General features: G+C 56.2%; 1 long non-coding RNA gene across 1 annotated transcript; it reads right to left on the minus strand.

The window, feature by feature from the left end:
* Window positions 1-12,521: 12,521 nt before the first annotated feature.
* On the minus strand, window positions 12,522-15,148 carry LOC128899086 (uncharacterized). The gene is made up of 3 exons (XR_008463048.1): window positions 15,052-15,148; window positions 14,322-14,433; window positions 12,522-12,691 (listed from the first exon to the last, which is right to left on the minus strand). It is a non-coding gene; the product is annotated as an uncharacterized LOC128899086 (long non-coding RNA).
* Window positions 15,149-17,731: the final 2,583 nt, after the last annotated feature.

Here is a 17,731-nt window from a genome sequence, read left to right on the forward strand (position 1 = left end):
CCAATCCCTTCCTGGCTCCAACCACCTTTCAGATAGTTGTAAAGGGGCAATGAGGTCCCCCCTGAGCCTCCTCTTCTCCAGGCTAAACAACCCCAGCTCCCTCAGCCTCTCCTCACAGGGCTGTGCTCAAGGCCTTGTTGCCCTTCTCTGGACACCTTCAAGTCTCTCAATGTCCTTCCTAAACTGAGGGGCCCAGAACTGGACACAGGACTCAAGGTGTGGCCTGAGCAGTGCTGAGCACAGGGCACAAGGACTTCCCTGCTCCTGCTGGCCACACTGTTCCTGATGCAGGCCAGGATGCCCTTGGCCTTCTTGGCCACCTGGGCACACTGCTGGCTCATGTTTAGGCGGCTGTCAATCAGCACCCCCAAGTCCCTCTCTTTGGGAGCTCTCAGCCACTCTGACCCCAGCCCTGTAGCACTGCATGGGGTTGCTGTGGCCAAAGTGCAGCACCCAGCACTTGGACTTGTTGAATGCCATCCCATGCCATGCTCAGGGGTTTAACAGATGAAGCTCAACAACTTCGTCCAGAGAACTCAGCTCTCCAAGGGTCCTCCCAGGGGTTTTGTGTGGCTGACAAACCACAAGGCAAACCCTTCACAAAATTACAGGAGGCAAAGCCTTGCTTACAGAGCAATGAAACCCCATCCTTCCTTCCTGCCCAAGGGCAGTGCTCAGGCCCTGCAGGTAGCTCACACAGGCTCCTGCACCTTCCCTCGGTGCCACCCAGCACACCTTGCTGGCACGGAGCTGTCCCTGTGAAGTGGGAACAAAGGAACACTCTCTGATGAGTTCTTTATGCAGCTGCAGGAAGCTGTTTGCTCTCTCAGCAGTGGCTGTAAGGATTTGCCTAAGAGCAGTGTCAGAGTGGGAGGCACACTCCTGTACCAACGTGCTCCAGCGCTGGGCTGCCCCCCGGGGCAAAGCTTCTCCCTGCGAGCAGCCAGGGCTGGCTGCAGGGCTGCTGCAGAAGCATGCACCACCAAAGTGGTGGGGGCTGGAAGGCACCTCTGGAGATCAACCAGCCCAACCCCCTTGCCAGAGTAGGGCTCACCCAGGGCAAGTCACACAGGAACCAAGCCAGGTGGGTTTGGAAAGGCTCCAGAGGACACTCCACAGCCTCTCTGGGCAGCCTGCTCCAGCACCCTCACAGCAAAGAAGCTTCTCCTCATGGGTAAGTTCCAGTTTGTGCCTGTTGCCCCTTGTCCTGTCACCACTGAAAAGAGCCCAGTCCCATCCCCTTGGCCTCCACCCTTCAGATACCAAACAGAAGTGGAAGTCACTGCCAGCAAAGCAGCAAATTTGGAAGTACAAACACGACCACAGGAAGCTTCAAAGCCCTCTGAGGGATGTCATTTCTCATTGCTGTCTTCTGTCCCCATCCTCTAACCTACAAACACTGCTCACAGCTGGGCTGCAGGGAACATGGCTCCAGAGCCTGTGGGTGGCTCAGGGTGTGAGGCTCAGGGCTTGCTGGAAGCTTTGCAGCCATGTCCCCTGGGTTCTCTGCCACCTCCCAGCCGTGCAGCTCAACCGCTTCCCCAAAGGCCCAAGCTAACCTGGGGAGCCCACACAGCACCACCAGGCCTGTCCTGGTGGCTTGGCACAGGATGGCCTCAGCCTGGCTTCCCAAGCCTTTTTCCTTGCTCTGTCCTACTCAGACATCCTTCATGGTTTAAATTGGGATTTGAAGCCACTTTCACAGCTCTTTGCCACCCACACAGGAGTGACGCAGCTGACAAGCTGAGACACCAAAGGCACTCTGCAGCCAGCAGGGAAGGACAGCTCTGGCTTTACATAACAAAACCCTCACAGACAGCTCCTGTTTGGCCACTCGCTGGCCACACACACACACAGCTCTTGGGTCATTTGTGCAGCACCTCCCCTTGGGTATTCCAACTCTTCCTTCCAGCAAGCACTGAACCAAAGGACAGTTTTGTTCCACCAGCTCAGCTCCCAGGTCTCACTCTGGGACATGGATCTCAGATGCTCAGCAGTGACAGAGCAAGATGTTTGCCACCTCAGAGTGTGCTGACAGACTGCAGCAGAGCCAGAAGTTTATTCATTGGCCTAGTTGAGGCTAATTTTCCCCTGCATCAGACCACCACCAGAACATGTGAGATGGAAGCTTGGGGATTTCTTTTCCCAGAATCACAGAACCATTCAGATTGGAGGAGAGCCTCAGGAGCACCAAGTCCAACCCCTGGCCCTGCTCTGCAAGGCTCACCCCTAAGCCACAGCCCCAAGCACCACAGCCAAACCTGCACCACAGCAAGGCCAGAACACCAAGCTGCCTTGTTATTGTTTGAGTTTAACAGTGATGGAAAGCTGCCAACAAGTGTCACAGAATGCCTTAAGTTGGAAGGGACCTCAGAGATCATCTCCTACAACCTCCAGTGCCAAGGGCAGGGGCACCTCCCACCAGCCCAGCTTGCTCAAGGCCTGAGCTTGAGACTGTGTCCTCTTGTTCTGGTGCTGGGTGCCTGGGAGAAGAGCCCAACCCCCACCTGGCTACAACCTCCCTTCAGGGAGTTGTAGAGAGCAAGAAGGTCTCCCCTGAGCCTCCTCTTCTCCAGGCTAAGCAACCCCAGCTCCCTCAGCCTCTCCTCACAGGGCTGTGCCCCAGACCCCTCCCCAGCTTTGTTGCCCTTCTCTGGAACAGCAGCTCAATGTCCTTCTTAAACTGAGGGGCCCAGAACTGGACACAGGACTCAAGGTGTGGCCTAACCAGTGCTGAGCACAGGGCACAATGACCTCCCTGCTCCTGCTGGCCACACTGTTTCTGATACAGGCCAGGATGCCAGTAGCCTTCTTGGCCCCCTGGGCACACTGCTGGCTCATGTTCAGCTGCTGTCAACCAGCACCCCCAGGTCCCTTTCTGCCTGGCTGCTCTCAGCCACTCTGACCCCAGCCTGTAGCTCTGCATGGGGTTGCTGTGGCCAAAGTGCAGCCCCTGGCACTTGGACTTGTTGAATGCCATCCTGTTGGACTCTGTCCATCTGTCCAGCCTGGCAAGGTCCCCCTGCAGAGCTCTCCTACCCTCTAAGAGATCCACAGCTGCTCTCAGCTTGGTGTCATCTGCAAACTTACTGCTGGTAGACTCAATCCCCAAGGAATGAAATCCTTTGTGGGTACCTGGGTGCAGGTAAGATGAAGCCACACCTCAGGAGGCACTGCTAGGAGCCATGCTAGGAAGGACAGTTATGGGAGGTTCTTCAGGGATGCAGGAGAAAGAATCCAGGACTTGTGTGCACAAGAGGCAATGCAGTTCAAACAGTGACCCAAGGTGATCAGTAAAGGGGCAGTGCTGCCCATCTCCCACAAGGGAAGAAGATCCTCTCCATCACAGCCACTGCTGGCTGGCTGTCCAGCCCCTTCCAACCCCACAGTTACCTCAGTGACTTGTTCCTACAGCTCCTCAGCTTCAAAATAATGACAAAATTAATCAAAGCTAGAGATTAAACAGCAAAACCCATTTGGCACAGGCTTCCTCTCCCTCAGCCTCAGGGACACTTTAATTTCCTCTCTCCCTTTCCTGAATCCTGCACTTTCCATTCAAGCCACATCCTTTCTGCTGGCACTTCAGCAGCCTCACACAGAGCCACAAGCACAGAATGGCTCAGGTTGGAAGGGACCTCAGAGATCATTCACTCCAACCCCTCTGCCATGAGCAGGGACACCTCCCAACTGGACTTGGCTGCTCAAGGCCTCATCCAGCCTGGCCTTGAACAGCTCTAGGAAGGAGGCAGCCACAGCCTCCCTGGGCAGCCTGTTCCAGAAGTCTCACCACCCTCACAGTGAAGAACTTCTCCCCCAGCTCCAGTCTGACCCTGCTCTGCCTCAGCTTCAAACCGTTCCCCCTTGGTCAGGCTCATGAAAAGTCCCTCTGCAGCCTTCCTGCAGGATCTCTTCAGCTATTGGAAGGCAGCTCCAGGTCCCCCTGGAGTCTTCTCTTCTCCAGGCTGAACACCCCCAGCTCCCTCAGCCTGTGCTCCAGGGAGGAAGCAGCCACAGCCCCCCTGGGCAGCCTGTTCCAAAGTCTCACCACCCTTGTATTGAAGAACTTCTTCCTAAGAGGCAGTCTAAGCCTGCTCTCCTGCAGCAAGGCACAAGCACTGCTAGCTGTGATGAGAGCAACAGAAGCTCAGGTTGGGATGACAGCTCAGGCTCAGAGAAAGAAGAAATGGCCCACAGGGACTCTTCCAGCACATCCACAGAGCAAGGCAAGGCTAAAAGACCCCAGCCCCACTGGTGGGCAGATCACAGCATGACAGACTGGCAGGGGCTGGAAGATTATCCAGCCCCACCCCCCTGCCAGAGCAGGGCCACCCAGAGTCAGTCACACAGGAACACATCCAGGTGGGTCTGGAATGCCTCCAGAGATGGAGACTCCACAGCCTCTCAGGGCAGCCTGCCCCAGTGCTCTGCCACCTTTGTGGGGATGAATTTGCTCCTTCTGCTCCTGTGGCACCTCCTGGATTCCAGTCTGTGTCCTAGGTACCTATCACAGCTCCCAGTGTGCTGATTAGTGAAAGCACAGGACCTGGGCTCTGCCTCACAGCAGACAACTGGAGAAGGATGAATGAGACCTGAAGCAGAGAGGAACTGTTGGTGCAAGCCACCTGTGCTCTGCTCAGAGCTGCATGGTCCTTGTTCCTCACGGCCAGGCTGCTGCTGGCAGGGGAAAGCAAACCTTTCACAGCTGCTCGTCTCCAGCAGATGGAGCTTTAAGAAAAGACACAAACGCTACATGACAACAAATGGCTGCGTGGCCCGGCCCAGAGCCGTGGGGAATGGACAGGAATCCAGTTAGCAGCTGTCACAGTGCTGCTCCCCAGGGCTGGGGCCAATTCTCTGCCTCCCTGGGCAACCTGTGTCAGTGTCCCCCCACCCTCACTCTCAAGAATTTCTTCCTCATCTCAAGCAAGCTGGGGAGGGACTTTTGAGGGTGCCAGGGAGTGATAGGACTGAGGGGAATGGAGCAAAACTAGAAGTGGGGAGATTCAGATTGGATGTCAGGAAGAAGTTCTTGCCCATGAGGGTGGTGAGAGCCTGGCACAGGTTGCCCAGGGAGGTGATGGAAGCCTCCTGCCTGGAGGATTTTCAGGCCAGGCTGGAGGTGGCTGTGAGCAACCTGCTGTGGTGTGAGGTGTCCCTGCCCCTGGCAGGGGGGTTGGAGCTGGCTGCTCCTTGAGGTCCCTTCCAGCCCTAACAATTCTATGGTTCTATGATCTCCAGTCTCAATCTGCCCTCTCCCAGCTCAAAGCCATTGTCCCTCATCCTGTCACTTGTCCAAAGTGCCTCCCCAGCTCTCCTGGAGCCCCCTTTCAGGTACTGGAAGGCTGCTCTAAGGTCTCCCTGGAGCCTTCTCCAGGCTGAACAGCCCCAACTGCCATAGCACTGACATGAAACTGTTAGGACTGGAATCATCTCACCTTGTTCCCTTTTCCCTCTTGAGAAGACTGGAGTGCTAACATAAATCTATGATTTTTGATTATACTTGAGAGTTAAAAATCATCAATAAAAGCCCCCAAATGTGCATTCAGTTCCAAAGGGTTGGCTAAGCTAAACAAAGCCCTGACCTTAGCAAACAGATGGATGTTTACAGCAGTAGTAGAGATGAAAGAGAAAGCTGCTAAAAACAGAGCTTTGGGAAAGGCTGGGATAAAAAATACCCCAACAGCTGCACCCAAAAAAACCCCACAGTGAGCAGGCTTTAAAGCCTCATTTCCATAACAAAAACAGATCCCAGCACAGCTGGAACTGGAGCAGACAAGGGGAAGGAAACACTTCCCAGGCAAAACCCAACGCTTCCCCAACAGGCAACATTAGCCTCCTGATGCCAGGATGCAGGAGCAGCCTCCTCAGAACTGCTCCCACAGCAACCTTGGGAACTGCTCAGCACCACTTCTCCACAGCAGGAAACCAACACAGGTCTGAACTGGATACATGGAATCACAGAATAGTTTGGGTTGGAAAAGCTCTTTCAGCTCACCCAGCCCAACCAGTCTCTGACTCTGCCAAGGCTGGGGCTGAGCCACGGCCCTCAGCACCACAGCTCTGCCTCTCTCAAACACCTCCAGGGATGGGCATTCAACCACCTCCCTGGGCAGCCTCTGCCAGGCTTTGAGAACCCTTTCAGGGAAGAAGTTTCTTCTCATCTCCAACCTAAGCCTCCCCTGGGGCAACTTGAGGCCTTGCTCCTGGACCACTTGTTCCAAGGCAGCAGAGTCCAACCCCTACCTGGCTCCAGCCTCCTCTCAGGGAGCTGTAGAGAGCAAGGAGGTCTCCCCTCAGCCTCTTCTCCAGACTGAACAACCCCAGCTCCCTCAGCTGCTCCTCACAGAGCCTTTCTCCAGACCTTTCACCAGCTTCCTTGCCTTTCTCTGCATCCCCACCACCAGGTGGAGAGAAAAACAATTAACCTCCAGCCAGCATTCCAAGCATGCAAGGCTGCAAGCATCAGAAACAGACCACACTGCTCAGCAGAGGGCAGCAGCAAATCAACCAAATCCAGTTCCAAGCGAGGGGCCACCATCTAGGATTCTATGACTTCACCCCCCCTGGCAGGTATGGACAGGTCATCTGCATTTAAAAGCAACGATGTCTGGGGCCTTGAGCAACCTGGGCTAGTGGGAGGGGTCCCTGCCCACGGCATGGGGTTGCAACTGGATGACCTCTAAGGTCCCTTCCAACCTAAACCATTCTGGGAACCTATGAACCACAGCTCACACCAAAGTGTGAATATGGTCACTTCCTGCAGCCAAAGGAGGCTCACCACCACAAAGCACCTTTGCACAGCAACCCTCCCCCTCACCTCCAGCACCTTTGCACAGCAACCCTCCCCCTCACCTCCAGCACCTTTGCACAGCAACCCTCCCCCTCACCTCCAGCACCTTTGCACAGCAACCCTCCCCCTCACCTCCAGCACCTTTGCACAGCAACCCTCCCCCTCACCTCCAGCACCTTTGCACAGCAACCCTCCCCCTCACCTCCAGAAAGGGAAATATTCTTAGGGCCTTTTTGGTAAAGGGAGACCATCAGATGCTGCTGTACCTAAGCACAGCAGACTGAGTTCAAGTAGGAGTTCAGGGTTGGGTGGAACCTCTGGACATCATCCAGTCCAGATTCCCTACTAGAGCAGGGTTACCCAGGGCAGGGCACACAGGAACACAGCCAGGAGGGGCTGGAAAGGCTCCAGAGAAGGAGACTCCACAACCTCTCTGGGCAGCCTGCCCCAGGCCTCCAGCAGCCTCACACCAAAGAAGTTTCTCCTCATGCTGAGGTAGAACCTCCTGGGTTCCAGCTTGGACCTGTTGTGCCTTGTCTTGTCACTGGGCACCACCAAAGAGAGCCTGGGACCTTCATCCTGACCCCCAGCCCTCAGCTATTGATAGACATTGATCAGATCCCTCTCAGCCTTCTCCTCTCCAGAGGGAACAGCCCCAGGGCTCTCAGCCTTTCTCATGTTGAAGCAAAACATGAGGCTCAGCTTTGGCTCAGTTGAAAGTGATTTAAAGTATCAGATGTGGTTTGGACTTACCATGCTACACAGACCTCTTACATGAGACTAGACAGAAAGGCCTTGAGCCTGTGGGTTGCCTTCAGCATGGCCAAAAAGCCACTCTGGATATTGTGCAGTTTGGTAGCACTGCATCCCAGGTGGCCAAGCTCTGATTTCTGTCCCAAGCAATGGACACACCAAGTTCTGGCCTGAACTGAACCTCCAAGCACCCATCCAGTAGCAGCCCTGCCAGGGAGCTGCTGCCATGGCAGGCAGAGCCTGCTGCTTTCCTTCCAGCACTTGTGCACCACTCCCACAGAGAACAGCACAGCCCAGGCCAGCCCTCTTCAGCAAACACAACCCACCCCTGCAGCAGTGGTGAAGCAACTCCTGAGAGGCAAGCAGGCATGGTAAACAGCAGAGAGCATCTGAGGACAAGGCACAGCACATGCCTTGTCCCTAACGTGACTCCTCAGACAAGGAGCTCTCAGAGGGCATCTTCTCAATGCTCCTCAACCTCTGCTCAAGAGCATGGGACCAGGCTCTGTAACCTCATTGGAGATCCAAAGGAGAAGCAATGTTAAGTTCAACAGGGATTGCAGATGGCAGCTCTCCAAATCAGGCTCCCTTCAACTCAGCACCTCAACAAAGTTCAGCCCTTGGAGAAGTTGCTGCTCAACTCTAAGATCCCAACAAAGAGATCACATCTGTGCTGCACCATCACCAGGAGGAAAGAGTACAGAGAGCCACAAGGATGATGAAGGGACTGAACATCAGCTGTGAGGAGAGGCTGAGAGCCCTGGGGCTGTTTAGTCTGGAGAAGAGAAGGCTGAGAGGGGATCTGATCAGTGTCTATCAATAGCTGAGGCTGGGGGTCAGGATGAAGGTTCCAGGCTCTCTTTGGTGGTGCCCAGGGACAGGACAAGGCACAGCAGGTCCAAGCTGCAACCCAGGAGGTTCCACCTCAGCTTGAAGAGAAACTTCTCTGGTGTGAGGCTGCTGGAGGCCTGGAGCAGGCTGCCCAGGGAGGTTGTGGAGTCTCCTTCTCTGGAGCCTTTCCAACCCCTCCTGGCTGTGTGACCTGCTGTGGGTGAACCTGCTCCAGTAGGGAGTCTGGACCCAACCCTGAACTCCTACTTGAACTCCAGGCTGCTGTGCTTAGGTACAGCAACATCTGATGGTCTCTCTTTACCAAAGAGCTCCAGGCCACCCTAAGAATATTTTACCTTTCTGGAGGTGAGGGGGAGGGTTGCTGTGCAAAGGTGCTTTGTGGTGCTGAGCCTCCTTTGCCTGCAGGAAGTGACCATGTTCTCCCACTTGCAAACCCACCTTGGTTTGAGCTGTGGTTCATAGATTCCCAGAATGGTTTAGGTTGGAGGAAGCCAAACTGCCAGCTCCAGAAGTGCCAGCTCCTTCCCACTGTGGAAGCACACATCCTTGGCTGGCCCAGACCAACCACACCACTCCAAAACCAGCACAGCTTTTCTTGGAAAGAGGGATCCTCTTGATCTGAGCAGCAATTCCAGCAGCAGTGCTGTGCCCAGCCTCCCTGACTTCTCAGGGGCCAGCCCAGTCTCCACACAAACAGCTCTGCCACATCTCCCCCAGGCTCCCATGGCTGGTTCCAAAGGGGCTGCTTTGGAAGGAAGCCTACAAAGGCCAGAACTGATTGGAAAGAACCTACAGCCTGGCTGCCCTGAAGGGAAAGGAGTGTTCATACTGCAGATAGCAGCCTCCTGGAACGACTCAGACCCACATGAGGGACAGGCCACGTTGCAGGCAGCTGTATTTTGGTGCCAGAAAGAGCACCTGTCCCCAGCTCCTCCACACAGACATTCACATGGCCCAGGAAGCTGGGCCAGGTCCATGAGCTGACTCCTCACGTGGGCCCTGGGGAAGGAATAAGAAGGTTGGTCAGGGACATCCTTGAGAGGTGAGGGCAGGCCATGGAAATGAACCAGAGCTAAGGCTGGGCACGCAACTGAAGCACACTGCAGGCACAGAAGTGGTGCTTCTGGAGAGGAAACTGAGGGTTGAACACATCTGTGCTCCCAGCCTGGCTCTGCTCAGGGGTCTGAAGAGCCACCCAGCTCTCTGCAGCCACACTGTACATTGTCTTCCTTCACCACTCATCTCTCCAGCATCACAGGAGCCAGAAGGCCAAGGGCAGCCTGGGCTGCATCCCAAGCAGTGTGGCCAGAGCTGGAGAGAGGGGATCCTGCCCCTCTGCTCTGCTCTGGGGACACCTCACCTGCAGGGCTGTGGCCCTCAACACAAGAGAGACCATGGACCTGATGGAGTGGGTCCAGAGGAGGCCATGAAGATGCTCAGAGGGATGGAGAACCTCTGCTGTGGGGACAGGCTGAGGGAGCTGGGGATGTGCAGCCTGGAGAAGAGAAGGCTCTGGGTAGACCTTGGAGCAGCCTTCCAGTACCAGAAAGGGGCTACAGGAAAGCTGGGGAAGGACCTTTGACAAGGGCTGGGAATGACAGGATGAGGGACAATGGCTTTGAGCTGGAAAAGGGCAAATTGAGACTGGTGAGGAGAAAGAAATACTTGGCAGTGAGGGTGGGGAGACACTGAAACAGGTTACCCAGGGAGGCTGTGGCTGCCTCCTCCCTGGAGGTGTTCAAAGCCAGGCTGGATGAGGCCTTGAGCAAGCTGGGCTGGTAGGAGGTGTCCCTGCCCATGGCAGGGAGGTCAGAACTGGATGATCTTTAAAGGTTCTTTCCAACCTAAACAGTTCTGTGAATCTATGAACCCTCTCTCCTGCACATTTATACATAATTAGACCTTGAGTAGCATTCCCACAGGACTACTGTTTGCTGACTTGCTCTCAGGAGGCCCTGAAAGCATCTGCTTAGCTTTTCCTGGGCACTAATGGGTACTATCTGCTACTCTTTCAAGTGTGGAAGAGTGATACAGGCACGAGGAACAGCTCCAGATCCATGGTGTGGCATTTTGGCCAGTGTCAGTGCAGTCTAGGTGACAGAGGTCAGAAAACACAGTCTGTCCTGTCACTCTGCTGCTCTCCCAAGGAAGCTGTCACACTCCCAGAGACCTGGCAGCCCTCTGGAAATGTGTTTCCATCAGTAAGGAAGATCCTCACCCCTAACTAAAATCTTTCCAGTTTGGTTGGATGGGACCTTGAGCAACCTGGTCTAGCAGGAGGTGTCCCAGCCCATGGCAGGGGGTTGGAACTAGATGATCTTTGAGGTCCCTTCCAAGCCAACCCATCCTGATGACAAGCCTCATCACCCATCCTGCCTAACTCTCAGGATGAGATCTTCTTAAGGGCCACAAGGGTGATCAGAGCTGGAGCACCTCTCCTAGGAGGACAGACTGAGAGAGTTGGGGCTGTTCAGTCTGGAGAAGAGAAGGCTCCCAGGAGACCTTCTGTGGCCTTCCAGTGTCTGAAGGGAATGCCTGCTCACATGAGGGGGTTTTGGAGACAGTAAGGAGGCAGGAGCTGGCCTCTTAGCATAGCATAGCTTGGTCCCATTGCACACAAGCACTGTAAACAAGTTGCCCAATGCTGTCACTTGGGTTGAGAGCTGCCTGCCTCCCCTGCACGTCACTGCCCTCTTGCCTCACTCAGCACACTCAGTGCCCATGCACCTCTGGGCATCACCTTCACCAAAGCAAGCCCAGCTGCCCCAAGCCACACCAAATGGGGTTTGAGCAACTAAGTCACCCTGCAGACATCTCAAGAACTGCCTGACAGCACCCACAAATTATCCCTGCAACAAAGGCCTTGTGAAACCTGAGCAGACAAAAGCCTTCTGGCCTGCCTCACTCTTTAGAGGAGGCACCTAAGACAGCAGAAGCAGCTTGCTCAGGACATTCCTCCCAGCAACAGTCACCACTTCTCAGGCACAAAAAAACCAAAGCAAAATCTCCAAGCAGATCCACTGTTCCCCTAAGATGAATGTGAACTGGGGCATGGCTTCAAGCAGAGGTTGCAAGAGAAGGGCTGAGACCCCACCTGGATGGAGAACTGTGTCCAGTTTTGGAGTCACTGTTACAGGAAGGATCTGGAGGTGCTGGAAGGGGTCCAGAGAAGGGCCAGGAGGGTGAGCAGAGGGCTGGAGCTGCTCTGCTCTGGAGACAGACTGAGAGAGCTGGGGTTGTGCAGTCTGGAGAGGAGAAGGCTCCCAGGAGACCTTCTTGTGGCCTTGCAGGACCTGAAGGGGGCTCCAAGAAAGCTGGGGAGGGACTTTTGAGGGTGTCAGGGGGTGATAGGACTGGGGGGAATGGAGCAAAACTAGAAGTGGGGAGATTCAGATTGGATGTCAGGAAGAAGTTCTTGCCCATGAGGGTGGTGAGACACTGGCACAGGTTGCCCAGGGAGGTGGTGGAAGCCTCCTGCCTGGAGGTTTTTCAGGGCAGGCTGGCTGTGGCTGTGAGCAACCTGCTGCAGTGTGAGGTGTCCCTGCCCATGGCAGGGGGGTTGGGACTGGCTGAGCCCTGACAATTCTGTGATTCTATGATTTGCATCATTAGCAACATTAAGACATGCCACTTCCTGCTCTGCACAGGAAAACCAATGCAAGGATTGGCACCTGCAGATGTCCTTGTGGTGCTGGGTGCCCCACAATTACAGGTGAGGACAACTGCACAGGCAAGTAGTCAACATCAGCAGAGCTAGGTCAGCTCATACCTGGTTAACATGCCAAAGAGTGGAACTCCCCCTGAAAGGAAGCCATCCTTTGAATTCCTAGCTTAATTCTTGGAACTAGGCTGGAGTAAACCCCCCCTGTGCCAAGGGAAGAAGAGAAGCCAAACTCTGCTTTTACACTACTCAGGACTCCAAACAGTGAGAAATGTCACCAGTGATGTTTCACCTGCTCAGATGCCTTTACAAACCATCTCCACACATTAGTTGCTCATCAGATTTTGTCCTCCCCCATAAGTCAAACAAAGAGTGGCCAGCAGGTCTGGGGAGATTCTTCTGCCCCACTGTCTAAAGAGCTAATGCACTGCCTGAAGACACAGCAGATGAAGCAGAAGCTCTTACCTGTGGGCAGAGAGGGCAAAGTATCCACAGAACCAAAAAGCTCCTCGCTGCTCTCAGAGCCGTGTGGAGGCAGGAAGTGCTCCACCAGGTCACCAGCAGAGGGTAGGTCCAACATGCTGCTCTCCTCTGAGTGATGGCTTGGGGACATCTCTTCTCCCTCCACAGTCCTGCTGCAGAGACAGAAACACAACTGAGCTGGATGTTTAGAGCATGAAAATCCAAGCATTAAGTCAACAGAAATGCTCTGGCATTTTTGCTCTGCCGAGAGGAGCTGCTCTAGCATTCATCCACTGATAGGATGGCTTGGGTTGGAAGGGACCTCAAACATCATCCAGTCCCAACCCCCTGCCATGGGCAGGGACACCTCCCACCAGCCCAGCTTGCTCAAGGCCTCATCCAGCCTGGCCTTGAACACCTCCAGGGAGCAGGCAGCCACAGCCTCCCTGGGCAACCTGTGCCAGTGTCTCACCAGCCTCATAGTGAAGAAGTTCTTCCTAACCTCTACCCTAAACCTGCTCTCCTTTAGATGGTGAATCCTCTGCTGTTTTGCTAAAGAGTGAAGAGACAGGAAGTAGATCTAGCAGCCAAGCAATGGCTTGGGACCCTGCAGGCTCACATTTATTTCCTCTTCTAGAAAAGCACGAAGGCAACACACTCTGATCTAGGGGGAACTGAGGAATGGTACAGCCAGAGGGGCCAAAGAAACCTCTAGAAGGGATTGGTACTGAAAAATGAATAAATGCCCCCAGGCAGACTTCTATTTTTTAATTAAACCCCACCACTCCTTGGGTGCTTCTGTGCTGGGTAACCTTGCAGGCCAGATGCACCTCTGACCTTTGCAGGAGGCCAACTGGTTAAGCAACAGAGTGGAGGTGCTGGCTGTGACAGGCAAGGTCGGTGCATTTACAGCAAGCTTCCAGGAAGCACAGAGTAGAAGGTTAGAGACCAAACAAAGTACACAACCCTCTGGCCCTCAGCTGTCCCTGCTCCTCCGTGGCTCTTCACGTTGCAATGACAGCTGAGCTGTGCCTAAGGAGCCCTGAGGGTAGGGAACCTTCCTCAAGTATGGTTTTAGAGAACAAAACTGCCTCTTTCAGTCCCTGCTCCCACACCAAAACCACAACCAACCCTATCCCATCCCTCCAAGGGCAGTTGGGAGGGTGTGGCACCACAGCACCTTAAGGATGCTCACTGGCTTCTGGGATCCTGGCTGTCTTTGCCAGCTGCCTGTACTGACCTCCTTCCTGGTGTTGCCATGCCAGGGCTAACAACATGTGCAGCCTGTGATGCTGTGGAGACAGGTTGAGGGAGCTGGGGGTTGTTCAGCCTGGAGAAGGGAAGGCTCCAGGCAGACCAAAGAGCAGCCTGCCAGTACCTGAAGGGGCTACAAGAAGGCTGCAGAGGGACTGCTCCCAAAGGCCTGCAGAGACAGGACCAGAGACAATGATTTGAAACGAGAGAAGAGCAGATTTAGACTGGATGTGAGGAACATGTTCTGCACTGTGAGGGTGCCCAGGGAGGAGGTTGGGGCCCTATCCCTGGGGATACTCAAGGTGAGGCTGGACAGGGCTCTGGGCAACCTGATCTAGTGGAGGATGTCCCTGCTGAGTGCAGGAGGTTGGACTGGATGATCTTTGGAGATCCCTTCCAACTCAGACCATTCTATGGTTCTATGATCTGGTTTTAGTCCTCCTAAGTCAAGGTGTCCAGCAGTCCTGCTCCCAAACCCGATGATGAGCCTTGTTTGTGAGGATAAGCAAGACCTCAGCTCAGCCCTAGGCCTTCCGGGTTGTGCCATACCTGGGAGCAGCACTGGCGTGGGAGCAGTCTCCTTGGAGACAGCCTGGGGGCCAACAGTCTGTTATTGCTTCAGGATCCTCACCTTCCTCCATGGTTTGTCACTCCCAGCTGCCTGGAATGAAGCAAACAGGTCAGTGAGGTGACTCACATCAGCTGACAGGGCTTGTGGCCAGCCTGACCTTCCAAAGCACGCCAGCGGATGTCAACAGCCAGCCAGCAGGGATGCCGCTGCCCCTGGCAGGTCTGGGACACAGGAAAGCTTTTCCAGGGATCAGAAACAGCCAAGCAATGCCTTCAAACCTTTGGAGAGCAACAGGGGCCTCCTGGAAACAGGCTCCAGACATAAAGCCAAGGCTTTCTTTACAAGCAGCTGCCAGGTGGGCTCATTCAAAACAGCCAGAGCAGAGCGGAGGACTCCAGCTGGCCTCCTCCCCTGCCTCTCACAGAGGAGCAGGTATTCCCCCAGCAGGTCTGTCAGGCAGTGCTTTGATAACCTCCAGCAGGAAATGGGTTCTCAGCCCGTGGAGCAAACCCAAAGCCTGTTTCCTACTCTCTGTCATCACATCACTATGTGCAGTGAACAACCAGGACAAACATCCTTGGTTTTTAGGGTGAAACTGGATGTTCCTCTGGGCCACCAGCGACTGGTGGCACTGTGCTGGTGCCAGGGACTGCCCAAACGAGCACAGCAGGCGTGCATGGGGCACGGTGCTGGGTCCCAGGCACTGACCTTACTGCCTGCTCTGGGGGACACAGCAGAGAGGGTTCTCTTCCACCCGGTCTCGTTCCTTTCCTCCTTTCCTGCAAGCAGAGATGCTTTGTTATTCCCACACCTGCTCCCCTGGCAGCAAAGAGGCATCCCCCAGCCTCTCCATGACTTCCCCCCACACCAGACCCCACTACATCCTCCCCACTGCTTCCCCCACACCAGACCCCACTACATCCTCCCCACAGCTTCCCCCACACCAGACCCCACTACATCCTCCCCACGGCTTCCCCCACACCAGACCTCACTACATCCTCCCCACGGCTTCCCCCCACACCAGACCCCACTACATCCTCCCCACTGCTTCCCCCACACCAGACCCCACTATATCCTCCCCACAGCTTCCCCCACACCAGACCCCACTACATCCTCCCCACGGCTTCCCCCACACCAGACCCCACTACATCCTCCCCACGGCTGCCCCCACACCAGACCCCACTACATCCTCCCCACGGCTTCCCCCACACCAGACCCCACTACATCCTCCCCACGGCTTCCCCCCACTCCAGACCCCACTACATCCTCCCCACGGCTTCCCCCCACACCAGACCCCACTACATCCTCCCCACGGCTTCCCCCACACCAGACCCCACTACATCCTCCCCACGGCTTCCCCCACACCAGACCCCACTACATCCTCCCCACGGCTGCCCCCGGCGCTCCGCCGCCACTTCCTGGGAAGCAAAGCAGAACAGCTGGTGGTGGGGAAGGGGAAAGGGAAAGCCACAGGCGCGCCCGGGCCGTGCCCCGGCAGCTGCCCTCAGGCCCTCCACCTGCTGCCGCGCTCCCGGCCGCGGGCCGCCGGCCGCCACGGCGGCGCAGGGGGAGCCCAAGAAGGCAGAGCCGTCCCGGCGGCAGGCAGAGCCGTCCCGGCGGCGGGCACAGCCGTCCCGGCGGCAGGCAGAGCCGTCCCGGCGGCGGGCAGAGCCGTCCCGGCGGCGGGCACAGCCGTCCCGGCGGCGGGCACAGCCGTCCCGGCGGCAGGCAGAGCCGTCCCGGCGGCGGGCAGAGCCGTCCCGGCGGCGGGCACAGCCGTCCCGGCGGCAGGCACAGCCGTCCCGGCGGCGGGCACAGCCGTCTCGGCGGCGGGCACAGCCGTCCCGGCGGCGGGCACGGCGCTGCGGCGCGGGGGAGGCCTGGCGGAGGCCACGCCGAGGCTCCGGGCACACAGCGGCCGCCGAGGCGCCGCCGCAGCAGGGCAGAGCGGCTGCGCGGGGCCAGGGCCGCCCCGCGGGGTCCGGTGTTCAGCTGGAGCAGAGGAAGCTGAGGGGAGACCTCATTGCTCTCCGCAGCTCCCTGAGAGGAGGCTGGAGCCGGGTGGGGGTTGGGCTCTGCTCCCTAGGAACAAGTGACAGGAGGAGAAAAAACGGCCTCAAGTTGTGCCAGGGGAGGTTCAGGTTGGTTATTAGAAGAAACTTGTTGCCTGAAAGGGTTCTCCTCTGCCTCTTTGAGAGGGATGCACACCTCCAGGGATGGGCATCCAACCACCTCCCTGGACAGCCTCTGCCAGGCTCTGAGAACCCTTTCAGGCAAGAGGTTTCTTCTAACCTCCAACCTAAACATCCTCAGAGGCAACTTGAGGCCATTTCCTCTTTCCACCTGTTCCAAGGGAGCAGAGCCCAACCCCCACCTGGCTCCAGCCTCCTCTCAGGGAGCTGTGGAGAGCAAGGAGGTCTCCCCTCAGCCTCCTCCACACTAAACACCCCCAGCTCCCTCAGCTGCTCCTCCCCAGCCCTCTTCTCCAGACCCTTCCCCAGCTTCCTTGCCCTTCTCTGGACCCTCTCCAGCCCCTCAATGTCCTTCTTGCACTGAGGGCCCAGAACTGAGCCCAGCACTGCAGGTGTGGCCTCCCCAGTGCTGAGTGCAGGAGGACAATCCCTGCCCTGCTCCTGCTGCCCACACCACTGCTGGTCCAGGCCAGGCTGCTGGTGGCCTCCTTGCCCACCTGGGCACCCCCTGGCTCCTCTCCAGCCAGCTGCCCACCAACACCCCCAGGGCTTTCTCTGCTGGGCACTTTGCAGCCACTCTGCCCCAAGCCTGCAGCCTTCCTGGGGTTGTTGTGGCCCAAGGGCAGGACCCAGCCCTTGGCCTTGTTGGATCTCATCCCATGGCCTCAGCCCATGGATGCAGCCTGTGCAGGTCCCTCTGCAGAGCCTTCCTGCCCTCCAGCAGCTCCACACTGCCTCCCAGCTCGGTGCCATCTGCAGACTGACTGAGGATGCCTGGATCCCCTCCTGCAGATGATGAATACAGGCACTGACTTGACATGAGAGGATGATTCTTACTTTTGATGGGATTAAAAGTAACCAGTGTCTTCACAAAGGAAGGATTGTTGAGGGGGGTTGGAAGAGGAAGGGAGGAACCAGACAGTTCCTCTTAACTGTGTGCAGAAACAACAAAGGGTCCTCTGCAAGACACCTTTGTCTTACAAATCACGGTAGATCAGCAGGAGTCTGTCAGAGGCTGACATGATGCTGAACACAGCCTGAACTCTTGAACTTTCAGACCAGGGCACAGACTACTAAATATTAACTTCTCCACCCAGAGCTGTGAAGAACCTAATTTAAGTGAGCACATGATGTGTGAAGCAGAGGGTGTTGCATGTGAAGGGGCACATGTGGACTCTCCCTTTGAGTAAAGCCTT

Source organism: Dryobates pubescens, chromosome 39, assembly GCF_014839835.1.
Source record: "Dryobates pubescens isolate bDryPub1 chromosome 39, bDryPub1.pri, whole genome shotgun sequence".
In the NCBI taxonomy this organism is placed as follows: Eukaryota; Metazoa; Chordata; class Aves; order Piciformes; family Picidae; genus Dryobates; species Dryobates pubescens.